This window comes from Macrobrachium nipponense, chromosome 34 (assembly GCF_015104395.2).
Source record: "Macrobrachium nipponense isolate FS-2020 chromosome 34, ASM1510439v2, whole genome shotgun sequence".
Classification (NCBI taxonomy): Eukaryota; Metazoa; Arthropoda; class Malacostraca; order Decapoda; family Palaemonidae; genus Macrobrachium; species Macrobrachium nipponense.
Genome location: NC_061095.1, coordinates 4169606 through 4184520, shown reverse-complemented (window position 1 = coordinate 4184520; position 14915 = coordinate 4169606). Strand labels below are relative to the sequence as shown.

The window sequence follows — 14915 nt, the reverse complement described above, 5'->3', positions numbered from 1 at the left end:
CAGTTAAAGGATACTGCAGTGGAATCAATTTGCACAGATGACAACTGAAGAGCAGAAATCCTGACACCTATCCCGGAGGAGAGGCACATTCGAAAAAATGAGGCTGATGGGAAAATGGCTGCACAACTTTTACTATCCTACCCAATTTCCATCTTTCATTCAAAAGCAAATTCTTATGGCGAGCATAGCAAGCCATATCCTACACAGTCCCATGAGGAGTTTACAGGAATCTCCTGACCATTAAAACGAGATGCCTGAAGACAGGATAGGTAATATCCACAACCACCTATATAGTTTCCTGACCAATAACTAAAAACCATGTACTAACTGTAATGACAACTATACATTAAAACCCGTTCAAATTTTCAATATATGCAAGTCATATACTATGAAATTCAAAGCTGGTTAGGAGCTATCTTTTAAACCTATGTACTGAATTATGAATTCCCATGCATACAATTGTATGGCACTGTACAATTCTAGCTTTCAACTTTCATATTTTCCACCACTATACAAACAGGTCACTTCTCCATAAAACTTATTGATCTCCTTACTATACAGTTTAAAGTTTATTCCTCACTGGAAAGATCCATATCTTCATCAACGTCCTTCATGGAAAAACTACGTAGACGCTTTGCGCCTGGTTTTGCTAAGACACCCTGCAGACAATACCAGGCACTGTGTTTATAAATTATCAAGCAAGCATCAGAACTGCACGATTTACTATACCATTCCAGAAATGATATCAATTGTTACAAACATTGAAAGAGAAAATTTATACTACGTATTTAACTTGATAGAACAGAGAAAAATAATTAAGGCAAACGTAAGTTAAAGTTACAGACCTGTTTTTATAGACACATAAGTATCAAGCTGCACAAAATGCAAAAGAAGAGCAGAAATCTTTTAAAGCTCTCACAGCAGACAGGCACAAGAACAGAAAGAGAGGCTACGGGAAAAAAGTTTGTAAGACTTTTAAAATTCTACCATTGTTCTCATGATCATCATTCATTCAACAGCAAAGTCTTAGGGCAACCGCAGCAAGTCTAGAAATGTGACTTGGTGTTCTTTAAGCCATGACAAGAGACTTAGCTGATTTGTACCGTAAGCTACAGTAGTGTATCAGTTCACTGAGTTGTTTACGGAAACTCCCAAACCTTTAACGTGACGCTTGAAGATAGGAATGAGATGGTCCACAACAATAAACTCTACTTTTGACGAGAGTCCAGGCCAAGAGTGTAATGGAGAGACAAGAACAGATACACTCACTTCAAGTTGAAGCTCAGCGAGTGGAAAAGCCAACATAAAAACTTTTATGACAACGATGAGTAACCCCTTACCTTTGTGACGTCGATACCAGTCATATTCTTCACCATGTGTGGAACTTTGCTGATGATATCCATGACTTCGCCTGTCAATTTTGCAGCTCCTACTTCAGACTGTCCGGTGCTCACCATCGTCAGCTTCTTGGTCTGGGAGAGTGGTGCTGCAACTTCCGCGGCAACCTAGAAAGGAACGTGTGTTACTGAATAGCGTTAACTGAAGAAGTGGATCTAATTATCAAGTACCATAGTGTAACCAGATGATTGAGCTATAGGTTAATAACAACCTTTTTATCTCAGTGAGTGCTTATCTGAAGTTTATTTGAAATTATCCTTATCAATATATATTGAGCATTACATTACTAATATATTATACATGTACAATTCATTACAATAATTCACATAGCCATAAATGAACAGTTGTCCTTAACCTAAGAAATGATTGTCTTTCACTTGACCAATTATTTGTATTCTTACTTTCCCATTTTCTGAAAGAAAACCACTTCCTTCTCAAACTAAGGATCGAGATCTAATTATTCTGACATTTCAAAAAGATACTATGTCTGAGAATATAAAAAATTTTACTCTGTCATAAGATATATATTAATCATAGCAAAATGTAACAATCTGAAGCATGTCTTTTCTCTTTTCAGTGTTATAAAAAGTACTTTTATCATTTAACAAAATGAATTAAGAGCCAATAAAATTGAGGGTATTTCTTAAGAAAAATAAGATCAGTATTAAGCACATGCTAGAAACAACCCCAACAGCTATTACTTGAAGAATTTAATTTGGTGCAAACTTAAAATGTAAGCTAATATATATATCTCAGTTTCAAACACCTCACTGCATGAATACAACACTGATTTAACTCAAAAGATTTGTTATCAACAACTGCAAAGCTAAGAGCTTAGGAGAATATTTTCTTAGCATGCTTGTTACATGCTTACATAAAAATCACAATTACAAAATTGGTAAATTACACCAATCCTGTTTCTGTCATACTCTGGCAAGGATTAGTCTAGCTCAAGGAAAGCTATATGACCACACTTCAAAGAGCTTCATAAGCAAGAGAAAGCTTACTAAGCAGACTAGTTCTCAGGACATAGCGAGCACAAAATTGGAAAAGGGAAGAAGTTCAGAAAGAATTTACAGCTGGGGAAACACCACCATTACCACGAGGAATGAGAGTAAGTGGCTAGATGTCAGTCAAGCAAGATAAGTGAGTCTCGGGAACAGTACAGTGTTCTTATTATACTTGGGAAACTGATGTACCTTTCGTTTTCAAAATTGGCCAGTCCTGTGAGAGTCGAAATTTCAAAACTTGGTGGTGTGGGCAAGCTACTTCATTAAGTATTAAAATGCAAAATGAACCGAGGTTTTTTGCTTTCACTTTAGCCTTTAGTGATTTTTAGAAGTGAACATTTGCAACTTTTGACATGTCACTCTTTCAGCAAGAGAGGCAGGAGCTTGAATTTGTGCTGTTAAAGAGGTCTATATTTCAAATTGCAAATCTTATCATAAACCATCTATGACAGTGCAGTATAATATAGAAACTGTTTATTGGCCAGGAGGTAACAAGGGCCTCAAGAGTGAGGTGGCCTTCTGTCAATCCTCTCATTTTAAAAAGGTCAGTGTGTCAGAAAGATGCTGATCAATAGGTTTGTTCCCTCACTACAAAAAAACACATTTTCCAATAAAATATTCCTACAAAAACTTGCTTCATTTTTCTTTTCAGAATTAGAACTTATAAAAATTCACATCCAAAAGAGCATAAACAGACACCACCCTACTTACAAGCGAGTTACGTTCTGCTTACCTTTGGCATAGTTGCAAGGTACATCTCCAGCATGGCAGCTTCCTTGTACTCCTTCATTGCTTCTGCTTTCTGTTGCATAATCATGGCCTCAGCCTTGGCCTTTGCTTCAACAGAGTAAGCCTCAGCTTCACCCTTCACACGGATAGCTTCTGCTTCAGCCTCGGCCTCCAACAGTGTCCTGTTCCTGGCAGCTTCCGCCAACTTTTCAAGCCTAAAATAGATGATTTATTTTCAAACATTTCATAAAGAAAGTCTAGCATCTACATGAATAACCATCATATTCACACTCAGCTATACCATTATACAGGTAAATTTCTGGTGGAAAATTACTTGAACTTCTCTGCATCAGCTGACTGCTTCACCGTGGCCTCCAACTCGCGCTCACGACGCTGGATTTCCTGGTCCTGGATGTGAACCTCTTGGGCTCGTTCCACCACCTAGTTCAATGAGAGTGGATGGTGCAATGGCAGTTTCTAATATCAAATTAGTTTCTAAACATTCAAAACTAAGTCATCAATCAGCATTACTATTATATATTGGTATTTTTCTTACAATAAAACTAAATATTTTTTAAATATTTGCCAACCAGCCCGAGAAGAGTCTACTTGAGACTCAGAGGTCTGGAAAAACTAACCCCTATTAATAATGATAATAATTTAAATATTGTTTGCCTAAAATATTTACTTCATGACTCCAGTTTCATGAATAACATAACCTATTTAGAACAGCTCCTAATGATAAAAGAACCTCTTTGAGTAAGCTTCTAGTAAGCTTGTTAGCTATCAAGCAGGTATTTTACTACTGATACTGTGTGAGATGATCATTATTTGACTTTGGCCTCTTATGACACAAAAACATACCTTGACATATTCATTTGTGCTTTGGTAAATACACATTCTAAATTAAGAGCAACAAGTGGCTGTTACATTTACTTTCTGTTCATAAAAGATGTAACTGCAACATACAAAAATGTCTAACCTTGATCTGCATCTGTTCCTCCTTGATTTTCTGTCGTGTTTTGGCTGCCTGAAGTTCATAAGCCAGTTCAGCTTCAGCTTTCTGAAAAATCATAAGATCATCTTCAGTAATATCAATTGGTGGGTGTCGTCTTGTGAACGTAATGAACAGTTCAGCCATACCATTACCCGAGTCAGTGATAATCATATAATACAGCAATTGCTCTTAACATTTATATTACAAATTAGTATATACAGTACAAACTAAGGAAACTGGACTATTAGAGATAAATACACATGAACAGCTATCAATTGATTCAAATACTGACTGTACAATAATGCTCAGAATATATAACTCAGATTGTAAGTCTGGTATGGTGTAAAATGAGGAAGTTATTTATGTACAGAGAAATTTGAGAATTTGAATTCAACATCTGCAATCAAACACTCCTGTTAGTTATTCTAGAGCTTCTAAACCATGACAAGGAAAATTCTTACCTTGGCATTCACTTCCATGTCATAACTGGCTTTCTTCAACTCAAAATCACGCTGAGCCTTTGCAATTTCAGTGTCGTTTATGTACTTGGCTGCCATACGCTCTTCTTCTGCAATGGCTTCCTTAATCTGAGAATCCTTGAAGCTTCTGCTTCACCATATGCGAGCGTCTCGCTTGACCTCTAGCCGTTCCGCGCCCGGTAAATACCGAGCGCGTCCAAATAGCCCTTTACAAAGATGACGGGAGAACATTTAGTGATCGACGTGATAATATACATAGAAAAAATCATTACTATTTTGTACTCTATAAAGTCATCTAACAAGAAATGGTAAATAGATAACTACTACTATAATCAAAATGGTTTTACCAGATCAATAAAAAATAACAAGAATGCTCTTGGAAAGTTTAGGGGAAAGATAAATTCAACGTACTTACAAAATACTCTATGGTATACAACAATAAACAACTGGAAACCTTTGGTACTATATACTGTAATGTATTGAAAAAAATATCACTGCTAAATACTTTCTATCCATCAAGGTTAAATACTTGAACTTTAGGAAATTAATAACAGTTGCTAGAACAATCATCAAAGGGGTAGGGTAGTAAAAAGGCAATATTTCTGAATCTCTACAATATCTCTGTATTGAAAAAATTCTCAGTATCTCAAAGTACAAAAACAAATAAAAACATTTCAAACTAATGCCATTCATAGCAGATTTTAACTGAATACGACAATAACCTACAGTACCACATTCTTTAAAATGCTAAGCAAGCTTAGCCAATATTTATACATTTCACTTAAAAACTGACAACGGTGCCCAGAAGCAATGCAGTCATGAGACAGAGTGAAAACGCCAGGACATTCAGTTTATGTGAAGACTGCATGATAAATTGTGCAAGTTATCTGAACTTGAATTGAGTATATAAGCACCTACTTCAAATGCTTATCAAATGAGCTATGCATTGCTAAGGAGTCAATGGATAAAGAGGCTAATACACTATGTTTATGATGAACAATACCGGCATAAGTAGGAGGAAAAGCAAATCAAATTCCAAACTGACATAACCCACTTGGGGAAAAAATAAAAATATGCAAAATTTACAGTAAACAAAGATTTAAAATGAGAACAAAAACTCTTTTACAAGAAAACCAAATTTTCTTTTTTTCATCTGAAGAGGAAAATTGGCTTTATCAGTGAGATGGAAGCATCATTGTCTTGATGCAATGAACTGTACGGTGCTCTACAGTGAAACGTAAACGAATAGCAAAAAAGCAACACTACAACAATGCCACTACATCACAGCAACCAAGGCCAACAAACGAAACAGAATTACGATGGTCTGAATTCCACATTACTTGGTGCGTACACAAACGGAAATGGAAACCACAAATAAACGGTGATAGATTCATTCAGGTCTCTACAACAATCTTTAGCCATCATTACATTCCTTAAGTAAGATAACATAACTTGTACCAACCTAGTGGTGCTCACCTCAACGTTAAAGGCCATTGAAAATGAGTACCATAGCATCAATGCACTGCTACAATAGCACCTTCATGTACAGATTTCACATAATTAGGGAAATCAGTTGGAATCAGTAACAATGTCAACCTTACACTGTTCAAAATAATCACATATGGATTTAGAACTAATATCTTGCTACCCTAAGAGGTGCACTTTAATCTTTCGTGGGTCAGATTACATCCTAAACTTGTCTCCATTGCTTGCGGTATGTATTTTTTTGCTGCTAAGTGATTCCCCTGAGGCATTTCTCCAACGAATTTCTATTATAGTGTTGTAACTGCACTGAACACTGTGGTATACTAGCTGCTAGATTTTTATGATTATATTTTCATAACCAATGCAGTGAAGGAAAAACGGTCCTACAGAAACTAGTGCCAGTTATCCCAATGCAATTCTTGACTGGGTAGTGACAATGAAATAACAGAAAGGATCATAACATGTAGTCTAACATGAAATACTAAAATGAAACTTACCCACTTTACTTTACCAACAACATAAAATAAATGGATTTCATAAACTCAATTCTTACAATACGCATAACCAGAGAAATACTGTACTGTCTAGCCTTTTTTATTTCTTCATTATCAGGATACATGGCCTATAACATAGGTAGCCTGAATAAGCTACCCATCCTATGCATTTTATTCACAACATATTTTGAGTACAGAACTCAGAAAATCTTTTTTTTTTTTTTTTTTTTTAACTTAAAGATTTTCATAAAGTTAGCTTCAACTTGGGCTATGCAGTCTTCGTAAGCTAAAATCTATCGGGATTTATGATCTCCCAGACCTCTAGGTACAATAAAAGGATATCAATTTACTAAAAAAATTAACGATGTATTATTTCTCTCACATAGGAACTAAAACCAAAAATCATCCTTTGATCCTCAAACCCTCAGATATTACAATTATTACACTTAACATAACTTAAACGCATCTTAACAGAGACTGAAAAACAATGGCTTGGATAAAAATGCAATGATCTTTTATGTAAGCCCTTCGCAATTTATACCATCAAAAGTCTTACCTCAAAGTTAACAACGTAAATAAAACTCCCTTTTATATATAACTCCTAAGTACAACATACCACTAAAATTCCAACTTAACATCAATTCCAAATCATTCAAGCAGTTGTAATTCCTAGCCGAACCAAGCAACAATAAAAATTAGCCTACAATCTAACATTGGACAAAAATCTGCATGCACAAGGACAGTACATTCAATACAAAAATCAATGTTAAATGTAACTAAGCCAATACATTTTTACTAACAGCAAATCTAAACTAAAATAGAAGGGTAAAACTTTAAAAGAAATTAGAGATAACTGGTGCTTCACTGGTGTGTACAAAAAATGTATAGGGGACTATAATAAAAAAAAAGATGGACTTGTCAATGAATGCACGACTGCAAAATTACCTCAGTGAATGAAATTTATATAAAAAAGCCACAGAACGATACACATTAAGACTACTTTCCATTACGAACACAGGCTCAATAAACTTTGTTGATCACAGTAATTACTGTATGGACTACAGATTATTCTTCTATTTATTATACATATTACAAATGAAATACTTTGCAGTCAAAATACTGTTGAAAACCTGCTACAGTATGCATCATCTAACCTTTGACAGGGCTAAATAACGAGCCAAGTAAAATAATATAAAAACAAAGATGCTTTGCTTAGTCTGTCTTCTGAACTGTATGAGGTTTGAAATCTCTGATTTAATAAACACAAGGATAGCAAGGGACATTGTTTAATTTCTCAAAGGAATAAAACTGGAACGTAAATGAGCTTCATCTGAAAGGAATCAAGGCGTATCCCCAAAATCAGGTTTCCTTCTGTGCTTGCTTCCAAATTTGATATGCATGAGCATTCTAAATTTTGATGCCAACAAGCTTCAATAATCAACATACCTAATTATACTTTACCCATCTATTAGCTGGCCCAAACTACAACTACGAAAACTATGAATTCTAGAAAATAGAAAATAAACAATACATAACTAGAAATCAACCTTAAAGTATGACGAAAACACAAGAAAACTAAACGTCATGGGACCTCGGTGAAATTCTGCCACTCATGTCTTTCCTGTGCTTTTACGTCCGCAAATCTTCTGCCTCCCTTCTCACAGCTCTCATCCAAGAGAGTCCCGAGTCTTTCATTGGTTCTGGTACCCACAAGAACCCAGCTGACATCATCTGTAATATTCTTTCCTGGCAAGAACGACATTTCCAAGATATCTCCATCTCCCCTTAATCTTGTCTACATGTGGAACTTCCTTAAGTTTCCTTAAGGTATCATTTCTCACTTTATCCTGCCATCTGATTCCCTAACACTGTACTGGAAGATTTTTTCTTGAATCATCAAAATCTTTTAGCTTCATTGTTATTACTGATTGTACTAGATTTATGTTATGTAAATCTCACTTCCTCTTCAATTTGACGTATATGTAAGCCTTGTATAATGCGGTCAAGGTTGAGCTTCAGTTTCCAAGGTTGTACATGACAGTTTATCCTATTTATCACATTTTTACTTTTGCTTCCTGTGTATGCATTTAACATCACAATAAAATAAAACTTGAGTTGAAGCTAACCCTTTCAAAATTTATACCATCCCACCTTGACAATGTCAGGTCAAAAAAGTGAGGTTCCAAGATGGTAAAGTATTAGAAACTTTAAAGCTTTTATGTTAATAATTATACCTAAGCTATTTTCTGCATTTTCATTATCACTATTTCTGGCAAGTATATGCGTACAACACCAACATCACAATAAATGTTCTAAATTCAACTTTTCTTATTAAGAGGTTAGACAGGAAGTAAGTTCTCTAGATTCTCCCATCCTGTGCTCTTCTTGAGTTCCAGTCTCATCTACATCTTCCTTCATGATTTCCTAGGCCTTCTGTACGACCATAAAGTTATACTTAATATTACGAATGGCTGATGGATAGTTCAGGAAATAGACTGATTTGCATGGACATTTTTGCAGTTATCTACGTATATCTGAAACTATTTCTTCATAGTTTTAAAGACTTTTCGATAAAGCTATATACGATGAACAAAATGGACACCTGTTAAGACTATCTCCAAGTACAAAAAACCAAATTTTCAACACCTTAGAAATCACTTGCCAAGGTATGATATAAGCACTGGCAAAACTGTTATATATAACCAATAAAATATGTGTTCAACAGTATTCCAAAATTTGTTTTGGTCTTGTGTATCTACATACAAGAATATTGAAACACATTATTTTGTAACGTGGAATAAAAGAATGGGTATTGAAGTTAGAAATAGTAGATATTAGCAGATGATACAATATTGATTACTATGAAGAGAAACTGTAGAAACTGGTGTGAAAGAGTTCGTTAGACGTTAAAGCTGAAGGGGGAAAGAGAACCGAATCTATATGCTGATGGTACAAGCAAGGTTGTGGCTTATTTGTTTAGGTATCTAGGGGTAAACAATAATCAACTTGACAAAGCAAGGACATGCAATGGTTGCAGAGGGCATGTACTGGAAGATATTTAAAAAAAGAAAAGAGTGCAGTGAAAAGATCATTTTACAAATAAAGAAGTGGCAGAGAGTGTGGTACCCAGCAGCTGGAAAACAAAACATCTCTGTAGTAAAAAGGGATAAGGAACAGAATTCAGAAAAGCAGTAAACATGGAAATAGATAGATGAAGGCCTACAGAAAGACCAGGAAATCATTGAGATGGGCTAAACAATAATTCATACCTGATGGGAGTTCAGACACAAAATACAGAAGACAGAGTAGTTTAGAGAGAACTCACTGCATGTCTAAAACTATAGTACAGGGAAAGGCTAATGTAATGTTTATGACAAATGATGATGGTTTGAAAGTAGTATACAAAATGAATGACAGCTGGATGAGTGAAGTAATTCATGGACCTTCCCTAGGCCCGTTTTTCAGTTCACTTTTGTCCTTGAATATCTAATTCGGTCTGAATTCTAATCTAATCTATATGGCCTTTCTCCTTGATTTACACAGTTCCTACTGGTTATTATTCAGACCCTTAAAGCCACCATTCTTTTTATCACATAACTCACAATGCTATCCATCTGCATCTCTTATTCTGAGATTCACTTGTTCATCACATAACTCACAATGCTATCCATCTGCATCTCTTATTCTGAGATTCACCTGTTCATTAATCCTTTTTACTGCATTCATATACCTTAGGTTTTTGTTTCCCTTCTACACTCTCATCTTGTGACTTTTAAGTTGTTGTTTTCACTTTCTTCTTGGTTAATTCATCCATCCTCCTTTATGGCTGCACATGATCTTCACTTCTGTCATGAAAGTGCACCTAAAATAATTCCTATTTTTTGTTCACTAAACCAACAAATCCCACCGTGTCCTGCTTTGCCCCTACAACCACAGAGACTCACTGTTACCTGAGACCCCACTATGGAATTTTTCATATTCCTCACCTGCTATTTCCATCTTCTGTATCTTATTATACCTTAGCCCACAGTTCATCCAAATGCTTCTCATAAGTTATTCTCACCTCCTTACCATCTATCTCACTTGATTTCACTTAAATTTTTACCCCTTCCTCTCCAACTCATATTGATCTTAAATTTTGCTTCATACCAAAATTTATCAGATATACCTCCAACCACTCTTCTCACCATAATATGCATCAATTTACTCTTTCTCTATTCAACACTACAAAACGATCTGGCAGACTCTTTTTCCTCACCATTTTCCACTTCTAAAATCAACATTTCCTCAAGACAGTTCATTCTCTTTTACTCCAGGACCTTTATAGTTACAACTATGTATTCGTGTCTCATTATTGCAACTGCATTGCTATTTACATACAGTAACACCTCAACTTATTAGAGTTCTTCACTTATTTGATACACAATCATGATGGTTTTGGCTCAGCTATCTTTTGAAACGTGATGCAATTTAGAATAAATCTCTTAAATTGAAAGGTAAGAAATTGTGAAATTACTAGAAAATGTTCATAGAGTAAGCAAATACTATCAGATTTTATTTCAACACAGATGGCCAGACTACTAAAGTCTCTGAAACGGTGAGGAACTTTTGCCTATTTCCATGGTCAAGGAAATCCCTGACTCACTACATAAGTTCCCCACTATGCAAGAATTGTCCTGCTTCATGGGACTGCATAAACTTCAGCCTTACTTTTTCATGGTTCCTGCTACAGTCACAAGCACAGTATTTCCTGGATTGCCTGCTGGTAAAGTGTCTTCAATTCTACTCATTTCTCACGACAACCTCCACTTTTGCGAGTTATTTCAAGTAACTTGATTAATTTTCACCAACTTTCATTTCCCTAGCACCAGATGCTTTTATTCTGTGGGACCAGTGTACTGCCTCCACATCTTTCCTTCAGCTTATTCTCAAGGTTATTTCAACCTATATCTTTTAGAAAGGGATGGTATTACATCACTCTTAGTTTAATCTACAGCTGCTACATAATAACCTGCCCACATACCAGGGCCTATGCTGTAACACAAAGACACCCCACTCCCAGGATCCAGCAACCATTCTCTCCAACATTAACATTCCCTCAACTGTGACTGTAATTTTCAGGGTTCATCTTCTTCCAAAATATGGATTCCTCAAGGCTGCATTGAGATGTTTCTCATTCTCAGAATCATGAAGCAGTGTGTCAAGTATGGTCTCCTTTGGGCACAGGTTTTGTTTCATCAACTTCAAAATTGGAGACCTTTTTTTTAAGGCTTGCATGAGTGACTCGTGGTTACCTTGGTAGCTGGTAAATCAATTGGGCATGGCTGTATGAGCTTGAAAACTGACTCTTTTAAATTTCTAGTCATTCTTCAAGTCCTGTGGCAAGCTCATGCCTGGGAGACACTACAGCTAAGCCTTCTTCCTAAATAGCAAGCAATTCTGGTGAGATATGATTAATTGGGATGTGAGGAAACAAATTCTTAAACACACACATCGATATTAACCACCTACACACTTCAGCACCCACAAGTATACCTGTGTGTGTAATTGCACTTCACATACTACAGCAGTTTAATAGTGTGGTATAATTGCATTTATTCAACTGGTATGTTATACAGTAGAACTATTTCTCAAAGGATCAGTTTTCACAACATAATGATCCAGTGCTTGTAAATGTGCATTCCAATTTCATGCATACTGAAAGGTAGCCTGCGTCTTGAATGTCTGTCACTTGTTGATCAGGCTACCTGTAAATTTTCTTTATTAACAATTTATAAAAACAAGCACAAACAGAATTTGGTCAATGTTATAGCTTTCACTAAAGTAAGATCAATGATTAGCTGCTTACTTTTTCTCGTCACAGACTGTGTTTAACAGCTGGAGGTAAATCTTAAAAAATTGTACTGTCTGTTCCTCGATCCAGTTGGTTTGCAAAATGCAATTCTAATGTCCTCAAACCATACAACAAAACAGCGGGAAGCATGTGCATAAATAAAGGCATTGGGATCTTGTCATTAATACATGCAACACTAAACAACCAAAATATATGTATATATTGCGTATAGTATATACTATAATGTCTTGCATACATGGGATTTTACCTTGAAGGGGGCAGCACTTATGCTTAAAGGGGGCACTAAATATGTTTAAGAAAAGCCAAGATCCGGGGGCGAGGGGTTGGGGGAAAAGCTATACATATCCTAAAGCAGCAACGTTCTCTCCGAGCTCCAAAAGTAAAAGCTGCTCTGAGATGACAATTCTGACCATCAAATGGGTGATAACCATAACTAAAAGCTAAAACATAATCATCGATTTACACCAAAACTCTAGGTTTATAGATGTTTTAACTTTCAAAGAAAGCTTTGTTCCCTTTACTTGAAAGGTCAAAAGAACTTGTGTGTTCGTCGTGCAGTTTAAACCACGCAAATAAAAAATAAACAAATGAAACTCTGCTTGCCTGACAGGTCTTATACTCTTACCAAACTGTACTACCATACTCTACGCCACACCAATACCTTTGCTGTACCCGAGTTACAATGATTCTCTCTCTATTGCTTACCCAGAAAGCAAGATTACAAAAAATCCAGTAACAATACAATATAACATCGATAATAAATGGCAATTAAAGAATGTTACGATGGAACTAAAGACTGTTTACAAGAACTGACTGGAGCACAGTGCAAAGCTTTAAAGAAAATTCTAAAAAAGAGAAATCAAATATAGAAGATATGCTGAAGAATCAATTGATCTGGCAGTACAAACTCAGAAACCTTGTATAATGGATCAAGTGGCTCAACGAAGGAAATAAGGAAAACAAACTAAAATAATAAGATACATGGATTCATCTTACGACATATCTAATGGTACACAAGTGCTGACAGATGAAACCTTTTTCTTCAATTTTGGCAGAAGGAAAAAATAAGAAAAAAAAGTGTATCAGGATGGTGGCTTTAGAGGACCAACGACAACAGCAGCGATTCACATGGGAGCAAAAGATACTGCTGGGTGGTCCAGTATTTTTTTTTATGTTTTTTTGTTTCTGGTAAAAGCCTACATCTGTCTCACAGGTGCAATGTAACTCATTAATCCCAGAACAAGCAAGACAAAGAAGAATGCACGTGCACACCTACAGAGGTGGGCCAATCTAGTTTAGTACCACATGAACGGACATGACAGGACGACTGGGTCCTGCGCTTAAACTAACCTTGGCATAGTAGGTCTGAGCACAAAGGAAAGCATAAGATTAGATTCTTTTTCACACTGTTTAGTCATAAGTGAGATTAAAAAAAGTGGGAAAACTGCTCAAATAAAAAAAAAGGGGGGACTGTAAGAGTTCTCGGACTTTTTTTTTTATCGGAAAACGGTTCCTGCTACGTAAATTAAACTTTTACCAAACAAATCCTAACTCTCTATGTGACTTGTGAACAGTTTATGGATATGCCTTATCTATGCACACAGCTTCCCTCTAAAAAACAAAAGTTGAAAAGAACTCAACCGTGCAAGACAATGAATAACATTTAGAAGTGAGAACTTTAAAAAAATAAAAAAACAAAGTACAAGCAGGAAATATTTTGATTAATGTGCCTACTTTTAAAAATATTCTAGAAATTTATTGAAAAATGCTGATGCAAGTTCTTTCCTGTAAAACTCTGGGGAAAAAAGTATTCCTACAGAAAAAACTAAGTTGCACGAAAAAAAAAAAAAAATCACAGGACAAAAAATACTTTTTAGTTTCTCCAGAATGCTTAAATCTATTTGCAGTTCTTGCAGTGGGGAAAAAGGATGAGTCTGGAATAATAAGCTATGGCTATGCTACACTGCATGAAGTTTTCAAAAACTGAATCTAGCTTTAACTGAAAGATATATCTCGACAGATACCTCACTTAAAGCTACGACCACTACGTATATTTATAAGAGAATCAAGACGTGAGAGTTGGGAGATACCGTAACTTATGTAATGACACCCATCCACCTATGTCCTAGACACTCCAGCAGTGTACAAAGCACAGACATGATTAGAATACTTCCGAGCTGTTAATTTTTGGTGCAACCTTCAACTCCATGAATACAAAATTAAAAATGAATAAGGTCTCCAATTACAAAAAACTAAGGAAATAGAAAATTCAAAATCAACTCTGTCTTACGCAGACAAATTTCTTATACATATAGTACTGTACAGCAGTTCTGTTGCATGGTTTTATTCACAAAAGAATAATTAACTGTAGAGGCAAAACACTCCTTATCTGGCTCTTTCCAATAAACAAAGACTTAAAACATTTTTAAAATCTGGCAATTAAAACAACCTAGAAACAATGTCAACACT

The 14915-nt window shown here is 35.6% G+C and overlaps 1 protein-coding gene and 1 pseudogene across 5 annotated transcripts in view; one reads left to right on the top strand and one right to left on the bottom strand.

Annotated features, from left to right (window-relative positions):
• The window catches only part of LOC135207852 (flotillin-1-like), a 243089-nt gene that overhangs the window by 107970 nt on the left and 120204 nt on the right, over positions 1-14915 (top strand). The window lies entirely within an intron of this gene.
• LOC135207727 (flotillin-1-like) overlaps positions 1-14915 on the bottom strand; it is a 51472-nt pseudogene that overhangs the window by 16825 nt on the left and 19732 nt on the right.